Source organism: Peromyscus californicus, unplaced genomic scaffold, assembly GCF_007827085.1.
Source record: "Peromyscus californicus insignis strain IS unplaced genomic scaffold, ASM782708v3 Scaffold_24__1_contigs__length_46423439, whole genome shotgun sequence".
Classification (NCBI taxonomy): domain Eukaryota; kingdom Metazoa; phylum Chordata; class Mammalia; order Rodentia; family Cricetidae; genus Peromyscus; species Peromyscus californicus.
This window is the reverse complement of record NW_026294535.1, coordinates 4,256,738-4,275,504: the sequence shown is the minus strand read 5'-3', so window position 1 is coordinate 4,275,504 and position 18,767 is coordinate 4,256,738. Positions and strand designations below refer to the sequence as shown.

Genomic DNA, 18,767 nt, shown 5'->3' with positions numbered 1-18,767 from the left:
ATCTGTGCAATCACCCCCACTTCCAGCATCAACCACACATCCAAGCTGCAATCTCTATTTCTGACTAGCTGGTTGCTTGCAATTTGGAAGCTTCTGCAATGCCCTCCTGTACTCAGAGTTTGCTAGATGGCTCACAGAACTCAAGCAAACCCATTAGTGTGCATTTACCAACTGGTTATGGTGTACTCAAGGACACATGACGGCCAGAGGAAGGCCAGTATAAGAGGCATGCTAAGATTCACATGGGTCCCCCAGCCAGAGTCTCTTATTTTCAAGGAGTTGAGGTACTCTACTCCCTTGGCATATGGTAGTATTCTAGTTCACAGACAAGAAAATCCTAAGCTTCATACTTGGGGTGGAGGTTCTATGAAGGCTTCTTTAGGTGGGCATGGGTGATTATACCACTGGTCACCAGTGATCCACTTGAGCGACAGCCCTTCCTCCCTCCGTGGAGGTCAAGTGGAAGTGGGACTGAAAAGTTCAACACGTGGCTGGTTCCTGTGGTAATGAGCCCTTCAGTATTGTGGTCACCCTAAGTCAAGTTGAAGTGTAGCTGGACTTGTCTGCTTATCTTTGTCTTATACTTCAAAAAGGTTTCAGAAACCAAGGTCAAGTATTCTAACAGAAGATACTCCTGTTGTTCCACTGTGGATGTTACAGAGAGTCAGAGACCATTCACAAACCCATCAATTTTACATGGGAGGGAGTTAGCCTAGTTTACAAAGTACTTGCCTAGTACTATGGTTCAACACCCCAGAACCACATAAATCAGGCATGGTGGTACATGGCTGTAATCCCAGCACTTCAGAGGTTCAAAGTCGTTTTTGAACATAGTTGTTTCAAGGCCACATAGTTTTGTGCTACATGAGACTTTGTCTAAGAAAATAAAATCTATATATTTTTAATTTCCTACAATAGCATCCTCCTTCACCCAACTCAGGTGGTCTGGAAGGGGGTTTGCAGCTTAGAGTCACCTGGGGTGCTGACTGAAGATCCTGACTCACCAAAACCCACCCTCAGCCAATTAAGTTATAATCTTGGAGGATGAGGCATAGGTGGTTGACCTCCAAGGGGTCACACCCTCAAAAGAAAGCTTCGACTCCCTTCCCTGGGAACCATTAGCAGTCAGAACCTCCTCAGTTAGGGGAGGGAAGTCATAAGCCCCCTTTCTCCATGTTATAATATTGACTGGCTTGATTATGTGCAGGCAATCACAGCTGCTTTGAGTCTATTAGTGCCGTGATTCAGGCCTGTGGTGTCCAGAAGAGTCTCACTGCAGTCTTCCAGATGCCCTGAGTTTTACAATGTTTTCACCCCACTTCCATGTTAGTTCCTGAGTCTTGAGGTGGTGTGTGTGTGTGTAGTTGTACGCTTTTAAAAAGCTTTACTGCTTGTAGTCTAAGTATAGATTTACAGCAGGATGCCGGTATCACCCTGGCTCAATGTTAGAACATTTGCATCACACAAGAAGCCCCCCATCCATCAGCAGTGAGCACACACTCCTGCTGTAGATGAAAACAGGGCAAGACAGTCTCCAGCCCTTGCTCTTCTATGGTTTGGGAGTCCAGACCTGCACTTCAACAGGTGCCATGGTCATGGAGGCAGAGGGAGAGTAGCCTGTGCTTATGGTGGGGGTTCACGGGTCTGTATTTCCCCTCTAAACACCCATGATGACTACATAGCAAGGGGAGCTGTGAAGCCAGCTGTGGTGGCTCACTCAAAGCAGGCTCGACCTGTTCATCAGACTGTTGACACGTTGCTTCCTGGTAGGAGATGCTGTGCTTTACTCTGTGAGGAAAACATCTCTTAAGGCTTATTCTGACTCAGCTCCTACTTTGATCAGGGCTGGCTGGCTATCATTAGTTACTCACACCTACCCAGTTCCAGAGTAGCTCTGGCCCCTAAAGTTACATAGAAAGGACAAAGTGTGGTTATGAGTTATGAGGGCTTGGGATAATGGTCAAAGGTTGTGTCCGAATGTAGAATGGTAGTTACTGTTGATAATGGAGCATGTGTGTCCTTAAGAGTTTGAGGTTCCTCTACTCTGACCATACGCCAACCCCTGTCCATCCCTGATCAACATCGAGGATCATGTCCCTCTCTCTTCTCCAGACCAGGTCCCTCACCACTTTCCCCTAAATGGCAGGGCCCCTTCAAGGTAATTACTGTAACCCCCACAGGTGCTAAGCTTGAGGGGTGATAAGTCTCTGTACACTGAAGGCCTCTTCAGCGACGCAGCAATCCAAATTAAACTGAATCAGACTGAATTGGAAAAGCCCAGGTTTAATGGGTGAAGCATTCCTGGGTGACTCCCCAGGCCCACAGAGAGGAGACCAGGACAAGAGACCGGAAGAACCACGTGTTTGTTTTCTGGAATGCAGCACAGTATATAACTGTGGGAGTGGTCTTGAGCCTCTCTGGGGGAGGAGCTGTGTTTGGTGGGCTTAGGAGGAGTGGGTTTGGGCAAAGAGATGGGGGAGGGGAGTTGAGGTGGATCTTCCACCAGAACATTCCAGATTCTTCAGGTATAGGGACGCTGGTTCAAGTCTGACTACTTCCTGCGGGCAAGGGCCGACGTGGGGAAGAGTCAGGAATTGGTGAGCTCACATTCAGCAGGAGGTGTGATTGGAGGAGCATCTGGTTAACTGTCATCCTGGAGACCTCAAGCATCTGTTTCTTGAGGAATCAAAGGCGGCAAGTTTTTAGGAAAAAAAATAGATCATTAACATCTCCCCTAGTTGTAGATGAATGTACAAAAGCAGAAGAGCAGATAGGCCCTTTGTTGGAACATCTTAGAAAACTGGAGGGTGGAGGGTCCCAGCTGCTGGACAGACCATGTATCCTGAATAGGTGCCCACTTGAGCTTGAGAGATGATACCAGCATGGATATCCCAGAAGCTTGGCAGCCGAGTGGGTGGTGAGGATCACAGTATGAATGGAAAAGGGACCTCAGAAAAGAGAGGTAGGGGAGATACCCGCCAATGGAGGAGTTTGGGCTGGGAGGTGGTGATTGAGGATGAAGAGCCTTCCATAAAGAAGCTCAAAAGGGCTAAAAACTGTAGGAGAGTGTGGGGTGGGCTGGAGGTGGGTATGCGCAATGGGGAGAAGGGAGGGCCAAGATAACCTGAGTACAATGAAGAGCTTGGTGAGCTGTCATTCGATGAGTCCATTGGCCTTCTCAACCTTTCTTGAGGATAAAGGTGTCAATCATTGGAGGTAACGAAATTCCTTAGATTTGCGCATGTGATTGAAGTCCACCTGCCAATCCTCACCTGGTTGGTGTCCTTGAAGCTGGTGCAGAGGCTGAAATATATCTGGAGCAACCCATTTATGGACCTGTGAAATACTCAGCAGAGTGTGGGGGCCAAGGTGAGAGTGGCCCCCCAAAAGAGTGAGAGAAGAATCGCCCTGCAAGAATGCAGGGAAGTGTCAGGGTCTTAAGTGGGAAGGAAGGGATCTGGTCCACCCCTGTAACAGAAACTGGTGAGGGAACTGAGATGTCCAAACAGAATAGGTAGCTCCCATGTCCAAAAAAAAAAGTCATTGGACTTACCCACTACTTGCAGCGTCACCGTAGGCTCAGAGAGGGCAATGGGTGTCAGCAGGTCTAGGCCGCATCAGTCCTCTGCCAGGCTTAGGAGTTCTCAGTTGCCAGTGTTGGTGAGTCTCAACCTCCATGGCATGGCATAGAGGACGAGCCTGCACGAGTGTATTCCGATTTCCAGTGCCCAGTCTGTCGGCAGGGCCTCCTGGGCAGCTAGGGGTCAGGACAATACTGTGACCAGTGGCCCTGCTTGCCACATTTGAAGCAATTTTTGGCAGAGTTGACTTGGACTGAGCTCCAGTGGGATGGAGCCTTGTGGCCGACTTCCCTTGTACCCCTTGTGGGGAGTGTGGGGGCCTCAGAGCAGCTGCTAAGGCTTGGGCTTAGAGCATATTCTGTTGCAGCCTTGTCTAACAGGTTAACTTGGCTGTCATTCTTGAGCATTAAAAACTGTAAAAGCCATTTCCACCAATTCCTGTAGATGAATTTGGGGATATTCCTCAGCCTTTTAAATTTTTTTCTAACATCTGGTGCTAAGAAATGAAATGGGTGGGAAGGCAGGAGTCTGGTGAGACCAACTATAAGAAGAAAACAGCGAAGATTTGGGGGTGTTAGGCCAGTGTCTGTAGGTTGAGACATTGGGAGATATGGGGAAGCAGTGGGAGGAGGGGAGGACAGGAAGAAGGGTAAGGAGGAGGATTTTGGTCTTAGATTTGTGGCCCCATGAGGGGCACACGGGCCACAAAAAAGGAGCCTAAGTTGTTTACACTGAGATTAGACTGGATGCAAAAATCAGACAAAGGAATGAGTATGATGTCAGTACATAAACAGCTCATAGGAAAAAAATGAGTAGAGGGTGACCTTTAAAACGACTGGTTGGTTCCTTCCACCTCCCTACCCCACCTGCTGTGTTCTGCAGTTTCCAGCTTCAAAAGATGCTTACTGCCTAATAAATGAGTTCCTGCTTGACATGACTCCCCGCTGCATCCGATTGTCTCCAGACAAGAGGAAGGCTGGAAACAGGAGAGCAGCACACTTATGTTTCCTTGGTTCCAGACCACCTCCTCAGAGGCAATCTAAGTTCCTGGTGGGGTGAGAACCCACAGCTGGCGGCCAAAGTGGGGCTCGAAAGTACGTTTGGCTGAGGCCAAGCATTCTTGCAGAGTGAATGAAACCCTAAGTATGGGTAATGAAACCTCTCCAAAAATCCCCAAGAGCCAGGGGAGGCCAAAGAAGGCAAAGAGGACCAGGAAGGTAAAGAGAACAAGTTACAGTCACCCGCTCCACGCCTTGTGAGCCATGCTCCCCGAAGGAGCAGGGCCCCCCACCTTACATCCTAGAAATAGGGGAATGCTTGCCATACACTACCCTTAGAAGGGACCTACGTGACTGGGGTACCTGGGACCGGCGATCAGCCAGGAATCTGACAGCCAATGAACTGAATTATACAGAGGCCTATATTACCCAGATAGGGCCCCAAGGGAGGCAAGGCACAGGGCCCCAAGAGCAATCCCCCAGTCATTTCCCATTAATCTGGCCCCCAGCCCTAATAGGCCACAAGAATGGTACCCATGGGAGGCCAAAGACCTTAAGGAACTCCACAAGGCAGTGGCAGAGGATGGTTCAAATGCCCCTTGGTCCCAGACCCTACAGCAGGATATTGCATATAATCCCTGTGTCCCCAAGGATTGGCTGGACCTGGCTAAGGCTGTCCTTTCAAGCACTCAATACATCAAATGGTGCACCCACATAAGGAGGAATGTAGAGTCTGAGCAGAGGCCAATCGAGCTGCTTAGTACACAATCCTGATTACTTATGGGATGTTGGTGGGAACTGCTGATGGGTACCCTATGGGGGTCCAGCAGACTGCAGTCCTGACACCATACTAAGACCAGGTGTGACATGTGGGGCTAGTGGCCCTGGGTGAGCTAGATTAGGAACCTACAGAATCCCTCATAGCCAGAGTCAGGCAGAAGCCCAATGAGACCCTAGCAGAGTTTATAGACTGGGTTCAACAGAGGATTAATCACAAACTACCGACTGGACCCCTCCAGGACCAACTTAAAAAAATTCTGGCTGGGCTGGAATGAATTCAGAACACCATGATGCCTGCACAGGCATGAAAGAGACCACCTAGGATCTTGGCACCCAACATCACCAGACCCAAACACTGGCCTTAGCATTGCAATCCAAGATGGCTGCCCTGACTGAGGATTTCTCACAGGCCCTGGCAACCCAGAGTCAAAGAACAGCAAAGCCTGTGATCCAGGGGGCCTGGTTCAGATGTGGACAGGAGGGGTATTTTAAATGAGTGTGTCCTCTGCAACAGCCTCCTGCCAGCCAACAAAAGGCTTTAGGTTGGCCAGGCTACTGGATAAAACAAAGAGGTAATATCAGGGTCCGATGGGCTCCCCAGACTCCTCTGGCATCCAAACCCCTGTATGGCCACTGCTCCAAGTATAGAAGTAATCCCATGCAGATGACTATTACAGATATGGGACAGAGAGAGCGGTCGATTGGGACACAGGGAAAATGTGAGGCCTTCACTTATACAGGCAGGGAGATGACCAGGGGCTACTCTTCTCCACAAGGAGAACCATCTGGCCAATTTAGGAGCCCCCGGTAATAGGGCCCACGCAACCCATCCTACCCCTGATCACTTCTCCCCCATTGGACCCACATAAGGAATTAACTCTCTCTCCTTCTCCCCTGCAACAAGGGCCCCTCTCAGGCCCCCTGGACTACCTAAGGATGAGGGACTTGGCCTGTCAGCAGTACAAATGGCATTTTTGGGCTTAAAACTATTCCCGGCCAGATCTCACTGCCTCCTGCTGGATGTGATTAATCGGCGGCCCCCCTTCTTTGAGGCAGAGGGAGAAGGACAATTTTGGACAGAGCATAGCCTTATCGGATGCAGGTGGGGTGACCCAACTGTGGAGGACCACAGGGGGCTATCTTTCCCATCTGCGGTTACAACTATGACCTGTATTACACCAGAGGGGGCTCCGGATGTCCACTGGAGGGGATGCAAGGAGATAAATGCCACAACCCCTCTCTGGCTGAGGCCTAAGGATTCAGGTGTCTTCTGGCTCTGCCGCCAGATCAGGCTGTCCATTTGCGTTTCCACTGAACTCTTAACACAATGGAATGATTCTTGTGTCATGGTGTTGATGCTTCCTCATGTATTGTACCACGATAATGAGAAGGTCATGGCGCGATTGAGCCCTCATGTTAAGAGAAAACCAATGACAGCCCTGACAGTGACCACCCTCTTAGGGACGGGAGCCACCAGAGCGGGCCTGGGGGCTCCCTCTATGGTGTTACAACAACAAAAAATATCAAGAGTTAAGACAATTAATGGATGTAAACTTAGCTAAGTTAGAAACCCCTGTTAGGTTTCTTCAAAAGTTCCTTGATTCGCTAGCACAATTGGCCTCACACAATCATAGGGGGCTAGACCTTTTGTTTTTGCAACAGGGAGGGCTATGCAAGGCCCTGGGGGAAGAGTGCTGTTTTTATGTCAATCACTCTGGGAAGGTCACCAAAAATTTAGATGAGATTCATAAGGAAACTGAGGATAGACAAAGAGATAAACAGAATTCTTGGCATCAGCGAATATTCAACTGGTCCCCCTGGTTAACCACCCTGGTCTCCACATTGTTGGGTCCAATAGTCCTGCTAATTCTATTATTTAACTTTGGGCATTGCATCTGGAGAAAGATATTTGGGCTCACAAGATGCGAAAAACAAGAAATACAGCTTATGTCTCTCCATTTCCATAACAATAGGGTCAACTCAGAGGACTCCCCCTAAAACATAAGGCTAACCTCAACCGAGGTGCCATGGGCGAACCTCCTAAGAGGTGCCTTGTGCCCAAACCTAAACCAAGGTGGGCATAAAATAAAAAGGAGAGTCTGTGGGGAAGGGCCAATGGAGCCAGGGGCTAGTAAAGCTGCCACAAGGGAAAGTGTAGATGCTGGAACCCAAGTTTACAAAAAAATGTGATTGGAGCTTCGGGTCAAGAAAAATGTCAGTGGGTTGGGGATTTAGCTCAGGGGTAGAGCACTTGCCTAGAAGGCACAAGGCCCTGGGTTCGGTCCTCAGCTCAAAAAAAAAAAAAACAAAAACAAAAAACAAAACAAAAAACAAAAGAAAAATGTCAGTACATGGTTCCCTCATAACAACACTGTAAATACTGTAGACTAGGCACATGATTAGGTAACCTTTAAGCTGATCGGCCCAATGGGGGATTTGCTGCCCCCCCCCCCCGCCAGAACCTGGGTCTTTTGTTCTTTATACTTTAACAAGAGCTTGTTTTAAAATAAATGAGTCCTGGCCTGACTTGGCTCCCTGCCACGTCCGATTGTCTCCTGGGAAAAAGGAAGGCCAGAGAACAGGTGAGCAGTGCACTTACCTCTCGGTTCCATGCTGGGGATGGTCGGTATGTCAAATGTGTTGCTGATTGGTCAATAAATAAATCACTGATTGGCCAGTGGCCAGGCAGGAAGTATAGGCGGGACTAACAGAGAGGAGAATTGAGAGAACAGGAAGGCAGAAGAGAGACACTGCCAGCCACCCGCCATGACAAGCAGCATGTGAAGATGCCAGTAAGTCATGAGCCACGTGGCAAGGTATAGATTTATAGAAATGGACTCATTTAAGAGATAAGAACAATTAGCAAGAAGCCTGCCACGGCCATACAGTTTGTAAGCAATGTAAGTCTCTGTGTTTACTTGGTTGGGTCTGAGCGGCTGTGGGACTGGCGGGTGAGAGAGATTTGTCCTGACTGTGGGCCAGGCAGGAAAACTCTAGCTACAGTTCCAGGTCTCCCTTCTCAGGAGACCTAAGTTCCCGGTGGGGTAGGAACCCACAGATTGTGCCAAGTTTGCCTTCTCTATTCCTTCCCTTAATTTCTCCCAACCTGATCAAAGACTTGAATGGACTGACTGTATTACCTCAGAGAATGGCTAATTGTAGTTGGTAGCCACTCCAGCTTTGACCTGGAAGTTCCAAACCCCATTGAGGCTTCGGTACAGGCACGCCTACAAGGCAGGGCTGAGAGAGGACCCTGAAGACCTGAGATCCCGATGTGCCAGCTCTCTTTGTTCCTGGACCCTGGACGCTGGAGGTAGACCAAGCAGAGTTCTCCAGAGAACACCGCCGGATTGCGCCACACCTTTCCCAGACCCTGTAAACAATCCCTTCACTTGTAAGTTACCCGAAAACATAAACCTCCTTTTTTTACTACATGGAGTGGCCTTAATAATTTCACCAATAGCTAATAGCCCGACCTTCTGCCAACAATACCTGGCCTGTAGTGGGTAGCCATTCCAGCTTTGATCTGGAAGTTCCAACCCCCATTGAGACTTCGGCCAACTGTCACGCCTACAAGGAGGGGCCAACGAAGGCACCTGGAGACACAAGATCTGGATGGGCCAGCACTCTCTCTGTTCTGGGACCCTGGACGGTGGAGGTGGGCCAAGCAGAGGTCCAGAGAACACCGCTGTACTGCGATACAACCTCCCCAGACCCCGCGACCTACCTATCCCTTAATTTGTAAGTTACACCATTAAATAAATCTCCTTTTAACTACGTGGAGTGGCCTTAATAATTTCACCAATACTGGCCACCCTGTTAGGACCCATGCTAAGAAAGACAATGGGCCTTGCTTCATCAGTAAAACCAAGACAGAATTGTTTGAACAATGGCACATAAAACATACGAGAATTCCCTGCTAAAGGGTTCACAACACGCCCCCACGGTTGGGCATGTTTGCATATGCCTGGTGGACCTGGACACTTCCACCTAGCCAGTTCCAGGTCAAAATAGCCATTTCCGGGTCAAGGCGTCTCGCGTGACCAGGATCCATGACGTTACATGGTTACGTAAGAGTGCAACATAGCCATGTGATCTACGTGCATGTGTGGAGTAGTTACGTCGACCTGTACACGCCCAGCCTTTATAAGCCGGCGCCATATTCCCCGCTCTTTCTTCTTCTCTACACATGTGTCTCTTCCAGAGGCCTGGGCACTCTGTCCCTTTCATCTTAATAAAACTCTTCTTAGTGGATTCTGTCGTGTTTTGTGACGTTTCCTCGCAAGGTAAGAGTGAAGCAAAATAACTAACATCTGGTGCCGAAGACCAAGTAGGTGCTTCCGGGCACCCTGCACCTGGAAACCCATAAACCTGGGACGACTGCTACACACAAACCAGGTATTCTGCTCTGTACGCGACAGACCGCTATCCATTCGCCTGGCTGCACATAAATTACATCCAACACCGCTTCTCCGATTGGTGAGTCTCCCCACTTTTCGGCCAGCTTAAACGGTTTCCTGAATCTGTGAGAACAACCGTTGAGCGCCCGGCGCCTCACAAGTATTCCTGAAACCAGGGGAACCCCCGGTCATGGTCCTTATTGGCTACAGTTGGCCCCTATCACAGGCCTAAATTTCTAGCCGTCTCCCATGTCTGCAGCCTGAGATATTTCTCACAGTGGGACCACCGCTGTTGGGTGCATCCTGGGATTCACGTGAGGCTGACACGTTCACCCGGTTTGACGAAGCGGCAAATGCTGTCCGGATTCGAGGGAATCATTGCCTCACGTGGCGGCCCCCACCACCACCACTTCTGTGGCTGACAAGCCAATTAGTGGCCTGTGCCTGGTATCTGTCCTTGGCCTTGGGGACACCTGGGGCCTTGGCTCCAGATCACGTTTGGTTTTTTTTTAATTTTTTTATTTTTCTGCCTCTCCGCTGCAGACATGGCAAACAAGGCTTCCAACCCTATTAGTCCTTCCTCTCCGTTAGGCTGTCTTCTTGAAGCTTTAAAACCTCTCAGCTTAATGCCTTACATAAAGATTCCTAAGCTGACCTGTCTCTGTACTAAGAAATGGTCCAAATATGCTTTAGAAAACAACAAAAACTGGCCGCTGAGCGGCTCCTTAAATCCCGATATTTTACGGGAGTTATCTAATTTCTGTCAGCAAGCAGGCAAATGGAAACAGTTGCTTTCTTCTTTCTCAGTGCTAAACTGTCTCTTCTGGATTCCTTCTCTCCTGCTCATATGCTCCTAGCTATGGCTAAACCGAAGGATTCTCTGACTCCGGAATCTCTGACTCTAAAACCTCCACCTATTCGACCTCTGGTTCCCACTCCTACTCCTAGGGCGACTGTTCCTTCAGCTCCTCTTCCGGATTCTTCTCCTTCTAAAGCTGATCTTCCTTCGGCAGCGGCTGCTCCTCCCTCGGCAGTGGTTGTTTCCAAAGGTCCTGCCCTGGCTCCGACCTTTACTCCTCCTACCACCTGTTCTCAAACTGCTAAATTGCCTGATTCCAGCCATCCAAAACCTTCCACTGTTCTCCCTTTGCGAGAGGTGGCCGGTGTGGATGGACTGACTAAAGTTCATGTTCCATTCTCTCTAGAAGAACTCTCTCAGATAGAAAGTAAGCTGGGTTCTTATACTTCTAATTCTACTTCCTTTATCAAACAGTTTCAATATATAAGTCAATCTTATAGTCTCACGTTTCATGATGTATACATAATACTTTCTAATAATTTACTTCCTGAGGAGCGCAGGCAGGTATGGGAACAGGCTAGGACCCATGCAGATGAAATTCATCAGACTAACCTTTCACACCCCCCAGGAGCTGAGGCGGTTCCTGACCAAGAACCACACTGGGACTATAACACCCAGGGTGGCTGTCTAGCCAAAGATAGGTTTGTTACCTGTCTCCTGACAGGTCTCCATAAGGCTGCCCTAAAACCAGTAAACTATGAAAAACTAAAGATGATAATTCAGGGTAAGGACGAAAATCCGTCTCACTTCTTAGAGCGGCTCACCAAGGCTCTATTTCAGTTCACTAGCTTAGACCCGGAAAGCCCTGAGGGCAGGCGGTTCCTAATGACCCACTTTGTCTCACAGAGCTTCCGCAACATTAGGGATAAACTTAAACGCTTGGAGAATGGCCCTCTGACTCCACAGGCAGATGTGCTGGCAAAAGCATTTAAGGGGTACCATGGGAGGGATGAAAAAGCCCAGAAAAGGAACTGCCTGATGCTGGCAAGCACCATCCGACCAGCTCCCCGAAAGCTGTCTGGTCCCTATTTCAAGTGCGGGAAAGAAGGCTATTTGGCCCGGGCTTGCACCACTGGCCCACGAAGGGCACCAACAAAGCCTTGTGAAAAGTGTTGCCAAAAGGGTCACTGGTCAGCTGACTGTCCTAATGTCCCAAGTGACATAGGAACGCCAGACAAAGACCACCCTCTGGCTGACTTTCTAGGCTTGGCCTACGGCGAGGACTGACACTGCCCAGGTTCTGCCCCGGCCACTCCCATCTCACACAGGGAACCAAGGGTAATAATAAAAGTAAATGGGCACCCCCATCTCATTCCTTTTGGACACCGGAGCTACCTACTCAGTCCTGAGAGAGTTTTGGGGGCCCACTTCTCCTGCTCATCTCCCTATTGTCGGAGTTGGGGGGCAGCCTTACCTACCTCATCAGACGCCACCACTCAATTGCATTTTCAGAGGCATCCTTCTCACACACACATTCTTAGGGGTGCCAAGCTGCCCTGTACCTCGATCTTCTAGCTAAGGTAGGACCGTCCATTTCTTTCGCTCCACACACTTGCCTCATCCCAGACACGCCAGCAGCTCCTTTGCTTCTCCTCCTAGCCACTCACTCTTCTGACTCTAACAATTCTTTTCCCCTACCAGCCTCTCAGGTAGACCCAAAAGTCTGGGATACCCAAAACACTTCTATTGCTAGACACCATCAGCCTGTTATTATCCAGCTACAAGATCCTGCCAGGTATATCACCCAAGCTCAGTATCCTCTCTCACTCCAGAGCCTGAGAGGACTTAAGCCTATCATTTCTGACCTTCTCAGGAAAAAGCTGCTCCGCCTAACCTCTTCACCTTTTAACACCCCCATACTTGCAGTTAAAAAGTCTAATGGAACCTACCACCTGGTCCAAGACCTCTGGCTCATTAACTCTGCAGTGGTCCCCCTCCATCCTGTAGTGCCTAATCCGTATACTCTCCTGTCCACTGTCCCTTCTGGAACCTCTCACTTCTCAGTTCTAGATCTCAAAGACGCCTTCTTTTCTATTCCTCTCAGTCCTCAGTCTCAAAATATCTTTGCTTTCACCTGGACTGATCCTGACACTCACCGGTCCACACAGCTGACCTAGACTGTTCTGCCACAGGGATTCAGAGACAGTCCACACCTATTTGGTCAGGCTCTGGCCTCTGACCTGCTTTCTCTGTCTCTCCCTGGATCTAAACTAATACAGTATGTAGATGGTATTTCACTCTGTAGCCCGTCCATACAGGTTAGTCAAACTAACACCTCTGCTCTCCTAAATTTCTTATCCAGCCGAGGTTACAGGGTATCTCCTTCTAAAGTTCAGCTGTCAACTCCCCAGGTCACCTATTTGGGTCTATCCATTACTCCAACTCACAAGGCTATTACTGTAGATAGAAGCGTCTAATCCAGTCCCTCACAGTCCCTTCTACTAAACCGGAGATTTTGTCTTTCGTAGGAATAGCTGGCTTCCTACGGTCTTGGGTTCCATCTTTTTCTCTCTTTGCTCGCCCCTTATAAGAGGCAGCTCAGGGCTCGCCACATAAACCCCTCCTTCATCCTGTCACTAAACCTTTCCAAAAGCTCCAACAGGCTCTTCTTCAGGCTCCAGCACTTCCATCTCCCAGACTTAACGTGTCCCTTCTCCCTCTATATAGCAGAGAAAGAGGGATTTGCCCTGGGAAATCTAGGGCATCAGCTGGAACCCTCTTTTGCTCCTGTAGCCTATCTGTCAAAGAAGCTAGACCTTACAAGTCAGGGCTGGGCACCTTGCATCCATGCCTTAGCAGCTGCAGAGCTCCTTATTCGGGAATCAAAGCTAAGCTTTGGGTCATCCATTACTGTTTTCTCTCATTATAATCTGTCCCATCTTTTAACTTATAAAGGCTTACAAACTTTACCTCCTTCCCAGGTTCTTTCTCTCCAGGTGGCATTACTAGAGGATGCCACACTTTCTGGACTTGTCCACCTCTTAATATTTCAAGCCTCCTCCCTCAACCTAATGCTGACTATTCTTCTCAATCCTGCACTGAAACCTTAGAGGAACTGTTACCTCCCCCTTCACACATACAGGAGAGCACATTTCCTCAGGCTACTTATACCTGGTAGACAGATGGCAGCTCCTTTTTATATGAAGGGACTCGTAAAGTGGGTTATGCCATAGTGTCAGATACTGAGATAATAGAGGCACAGGCATTACCCACACACACCACTAACCAACAGGCTGAGCTGATAGCTTTCACCTGTGCCTTCCAATTGGCACAGGGACAATCTCTAAATGTTTACACTGACTCCAAATATGCTTTTCATATCCTCCTGTCCCACGCTGCTTTTTGGAGGGAGCATGGCCTTCTCATAGCAAAAGGGGGATCCATATCTAACTCAATTCCTATAGCCTTGGGGAGGTGGCCATGCTGGAGGCTTCCCACCTCCCCAAGGCTATAGGAATTGTCCACTGCCGGTCTCATCAGACTGATAGCTCGATCATCTCCAGGGGAAACAACCGGGCTGACCAGGCAGCCAGGACAGTGGCTCTCCAGGGCCAAGTCTCACCTCACCCACCACAGGGAATCCATACAGTACAGCCTACACCCTCACAGGGAACACCAGACACTAGACAAATTCTTTCCTATCTACACCAGTTCTTTCATCCTAATAATCTTGCTTTGTCTCAATTCATAAAAGCTCACCTGCAGCCCACCTGTGAGGACTTACAGTTCTTAAGAACTATTACTGCCTCTTGTGAGATCTGACAAAAAACAGATCCCAATACTAAGTACAAGAGTCAGCCTTTTCCCACCCACCAGGCTAGAGGTTCCCTTCCAGGGACTGACTGGCAGCTCGATTTTACCCATATGGCCACCATCAGGAAAGTTAAATATCTCCTTGTGATGGTAGACTCATTTTCAAATTGGGTGGAAGGATATCCAGTTTCTAATAAGCGGGCTCAGACAGTTGCAGACCTCCTTCTCCAAAAAATTATTTCTCGGTTTGGGGTTCCTGGTTCTTCAGTGTGACAATGGCCCAGAGTTCACCTCTCAGATTTCTCAGACACTAGCTAAGGATCTTAACATTCCTTGGCATTTTCATATCCCATACCGTCCTCAATCCTCAGGAAAGGTGGGGCATACCAACCGGTATTTAAAAACTATTCTTACTAAGATGTCACAGGAACTTCATCTCGACTGGGTAAGATTATTGCCTCTAGCTCTTCTCAGGCTCAGGGCTCTTCCTAAAAAGCCTCTTTCAATTTCTCAGTTTGAACTAATGTATGGAAGGCCAGTTCTAACACCAGGTGTTTCATCCAACCCTCCAACTGTTCCAGATAGCCTGTTAACTCTGCTTTTATGTCAACTAAGGTCTATTCTGTGGAGCTACGCAGACTGTTTATTACCTCAGCCGTGTGACAATAATTGTCCACCTCCTATCCACATTGAGGATCAGGTTCTTCTCTTCCCTCCAGGCCAGCGCCCTTCACCCCTTTCCCCTAAGTGGCAGGGACCCTTCAAGGTAATTCTTGTGACTCCTACAGCTGCTAAACTCAAGGGCTTTCCTCACTGGGTCCATCTGTCTCATCTAAAACCTTTTATCTCACCCCTATCCCCCCCAAAAAAATCTCTCTTCATATACAGTGAAACAAACAGGGCCTCTCACTCTCAAACTCCAGAGGATATCAGGATCCACTGCCTTGTCACCAATTCCAGAGGAATAAGGTATCACCCCTTCCTTTCGCAACCAGGGCCACACAGAGCCGGAGGCAAAAAGGACCATCAAAAATATTCAGGTGGTAAGGAAAAATATAATTCAACAATCTATCATTGTTGAATACTCAGTAACTGATCACCTGCATTTCCTAAATGCTAACCTAATAAGGGAAACAGGTGTCTTAAATAAACTACCTCTAATAAGGCTTGTCTCAGAAAAAAATTAGGCAGAGTACTAAGGCCAGATCTACCTCAGATAAATGTCACATGTATCCATCTGGGCAGGCCAGATCTACCCCTCAGATAAATGCCAACTCCAAAAAATAAAAAATAAATAATGATTCTTTTTTCTCTAAGCTTTTTCTATGTCAACAGTATCTTGTCAAACAGAAGGTTCCCAGCCACAGCATGGATGGACAGCTGCAGAACAAGGGGACGGTAGAACATCATTCCAGGACCTCCCCACCATCATCCCAGGACTTCACAAGCTACCCTCCCATTCCCCACCAAGAGCCAACTGACGCCCACTATTCAGCTGGAAGCAGTCTTTGAGAGAAACGTTGCCCCATACACACTCAACCACGTTTTTTTTTTTTAAAAGAGTCAGGGATGAAGGGTTCACAACACGCCCCCACGGTTGGGCATGTTTGCATATGCCCGGCGGACCTGGACACTTCCACCTAACCAGTTCCAGGTCAAAATAGCCATTTCCGGGTCAAGGCATGTCGCTTGACCAGGATCCATGACGTTACATGGTTACGCAAGCGCGCAACATAGCCATGTGATCTACGCGCATGCATGGAGTAGTTACGTCAACCTGTGCACGCCCAGCCTTTATAAGCCGGCCCCATATTCCCCGCTCTTTCTTCTTCTCTACACACGTATCTCCCACAGGCCTGGGCATTCTGTCCCTTTCATCTTAATGAAACTCTTATTAGAGGATTCTGTCATGTTTCGTGACATTTCCTCGCAGGGTAAAAGCGCAGTAAAATAACACCTACAACCCGCAGGGACCCCACCATAGAGGACTCCTATTGAAAACAGGTGGTCATTGATGGGGAGACATGTCTGCTGGACATCTTAGACACAGCAGATTAAGAGGAGTATAGTTCCATGTGGGACCAGTACATGTGCACACGGGAGGGTTGCCTCGGTGTGTTTGCCAACACCACCAACAAGTCCTTTGAAGATATCCGTGAGTACAGGGAACAGATTAAGCAGGTGAAGGACTCAGATGATGTGCCAATGGTGGGGAACAAATTTGACCAGGCTGCTTGTACTGTTGAGTCTCGATAAGCCCAGGACCTTGCCCGCTGCTACGGCATCCCCTACACTGAAACATCAGCCAAGACCCAACAGACTGTGGAGGATGCTTTCTACACACTAGTACATGAGATTCAGCAGCACAAACTGCAGAAGTGAGAGTGGACCTGGCTGCATGAGCTGCAATTGTGTGCTATCCTGATGCCAGATGGCAGTACTCCAGCTGGTGGCCGTCCTGCTCTTCCTGGCTCTGGCTGCGGCCCAGAGGGACTCACACCAACCTCATCAGGTGACCTGGGCAGTGATCAGTGCTGACAATGGAAAGATCTTCAACAGAACCACGAGTGAGACTGTCCCTGAAACCTGGTGGCCTGAGATTTTCTTGGATCTTTGTGACCTTTGTCATGCATATGCCTTCCTTTAGGAAATGACAATATGTCCATGTATCTATCAGTACATATTCCTCTCTAATTTTCGCCTCTGCCCATTCAGGTGAGAAGGTTAAGGATGTGAAAAATCATTGTCTTCATGCTTTTGCTTATATGGGAGTGCCAAAATGCATAAAGACTGATAATAGTCCTGCCTACAGCAGTGGGGGCAGGATTTAAAATTCTGTCAAGATTTTTCTACTGTTAGTAAGACTGGTATTCCCTATAACCCTCAGAAACAGGCTATAGTAGAATGTTGCCATCATACCTTAAAAATGTATTTTGCTAAAGTAAAAAGGGGGAAGCTAGGGACTCATCTTTCCTCTCCACATTCTATTCTTTTCCTTGTTTTAGATATTTAAAAAATTTTAACGGTGGATTCTGCTGCAGACAGGAACTGCAGGGTTCGTGTTGCAAATCACCCTCTGGTTCAATGGAAGGATCTTTCTACAGGCACTTGGAAGGGACCCGATCCGGTGCTGGTATGGGCCTGAAAGTCTGTTTGTGTAGCAAGAGCTGGCCCCTGCACACAGGAGAGACAGCCCCGACCCTCACCACAGGCAAGGGTGAACTGTCCCTGAGGGCATGGACTGACCAGATCAGCTATCACCCAGGCCCAAAGCTGGGCCTTGGGTTGGTTCACCCTACCATCTATCCCATCTACAAGCTGCCAGAGCTTGTGAAAGAACTGGTCCTGTAGACCAATTACCTGCAGGATGTCCAAGACTCGGGATGGCCACAGGATATCCCAGAAGAGCTCTAGTGAGGCTCTGGAGAGGACGACATACCAGAAACCAAAGTCCTTGAACCAGAGCAGTGACTCATTGCAATGAACGCTTGCCAGTAAAGCTGGCTGAACAAAAGATTATGCAATGTACCACACTGAAGCCTCCAATGCCACCAGGACAAGTCAAGAAGTGCAGGGGAGGCGGGCACAGAGGGTTTGCTGATGCTATCGGTGTTTTGGGTTTCTTTGGTTCTTGTTTTTGTTGGTTTGCTTGCTTGGTTGGTTTTGATTCCACTGCAGGGGTGAGGGGAGGAGTTGGAGGGACAGAAGTTGAACAGAATTGGGGTGCATGATGTAGAACTCCCAAAGAATCAATAAAGAAGTTAAGAGAGAACAGAATGGAGAACATTATTACAATGCAGGCATTTACGACTCTGTACAGTTCTACAATGGATGGTTTGAAAATGTAAAAATTGAATGACCAACTAAACTGGAATTGACAGAATGCTGATTATAATTATTATCGGTTTAGTAATTCATATTTTATCCTTTAAGAAGTAGTTTGATAACTGTGCCAGATATGAAAAATTAACTGGTAAGACAAGGCTTGGAAAGACCTGCTATTGAAACTACGAAAAGTATTCACTAGATAAAATGTGGTACATATACAAAATGGAGTACTATTCAGCAGAGAAAAACAATGACATCATGAGGTTTGCAGAAAATGGATGAAACTAGAAAATATCCTGAGATAAACCAGACTCAAAAAGACAAACATGGTATGTACTCACTCATAAGTGGATACTAGATGTAAAGCAAAGGATAACCAGACTTCAACTCACAGCTCCAGGGAGGCTACCTAGTAAAGAGGACCCTAAGAAAGACACAGGGATCACCCAACAACAGAGAAATGGATGGATCTACATGAGCAAACTGGGGGGTGAGGGAGGTAATGGAGGGCAAGGGTCGGGGGAAAGAGAGCTTAGGGGAGCGGGAGATCCCAGCTGGATCAGGAGCA

At 48.3% G+C, this 18,767-nt stretch overlaps 1 pseudogene; it reads left to right on the top strand.

Annotated features, from left to right (window-relative positions):
• The first annotated feature begins 16,342 nt into the window (after positions 1–16,342).
• On the top strand, positions 16,343–17,232 carry LOC128119619 (GTPase HRas-like; annotated as a pseudogene).
• The last annotated feature ends 1,535 nt before the right edge of the window (positions 17,233–18,767 follow it).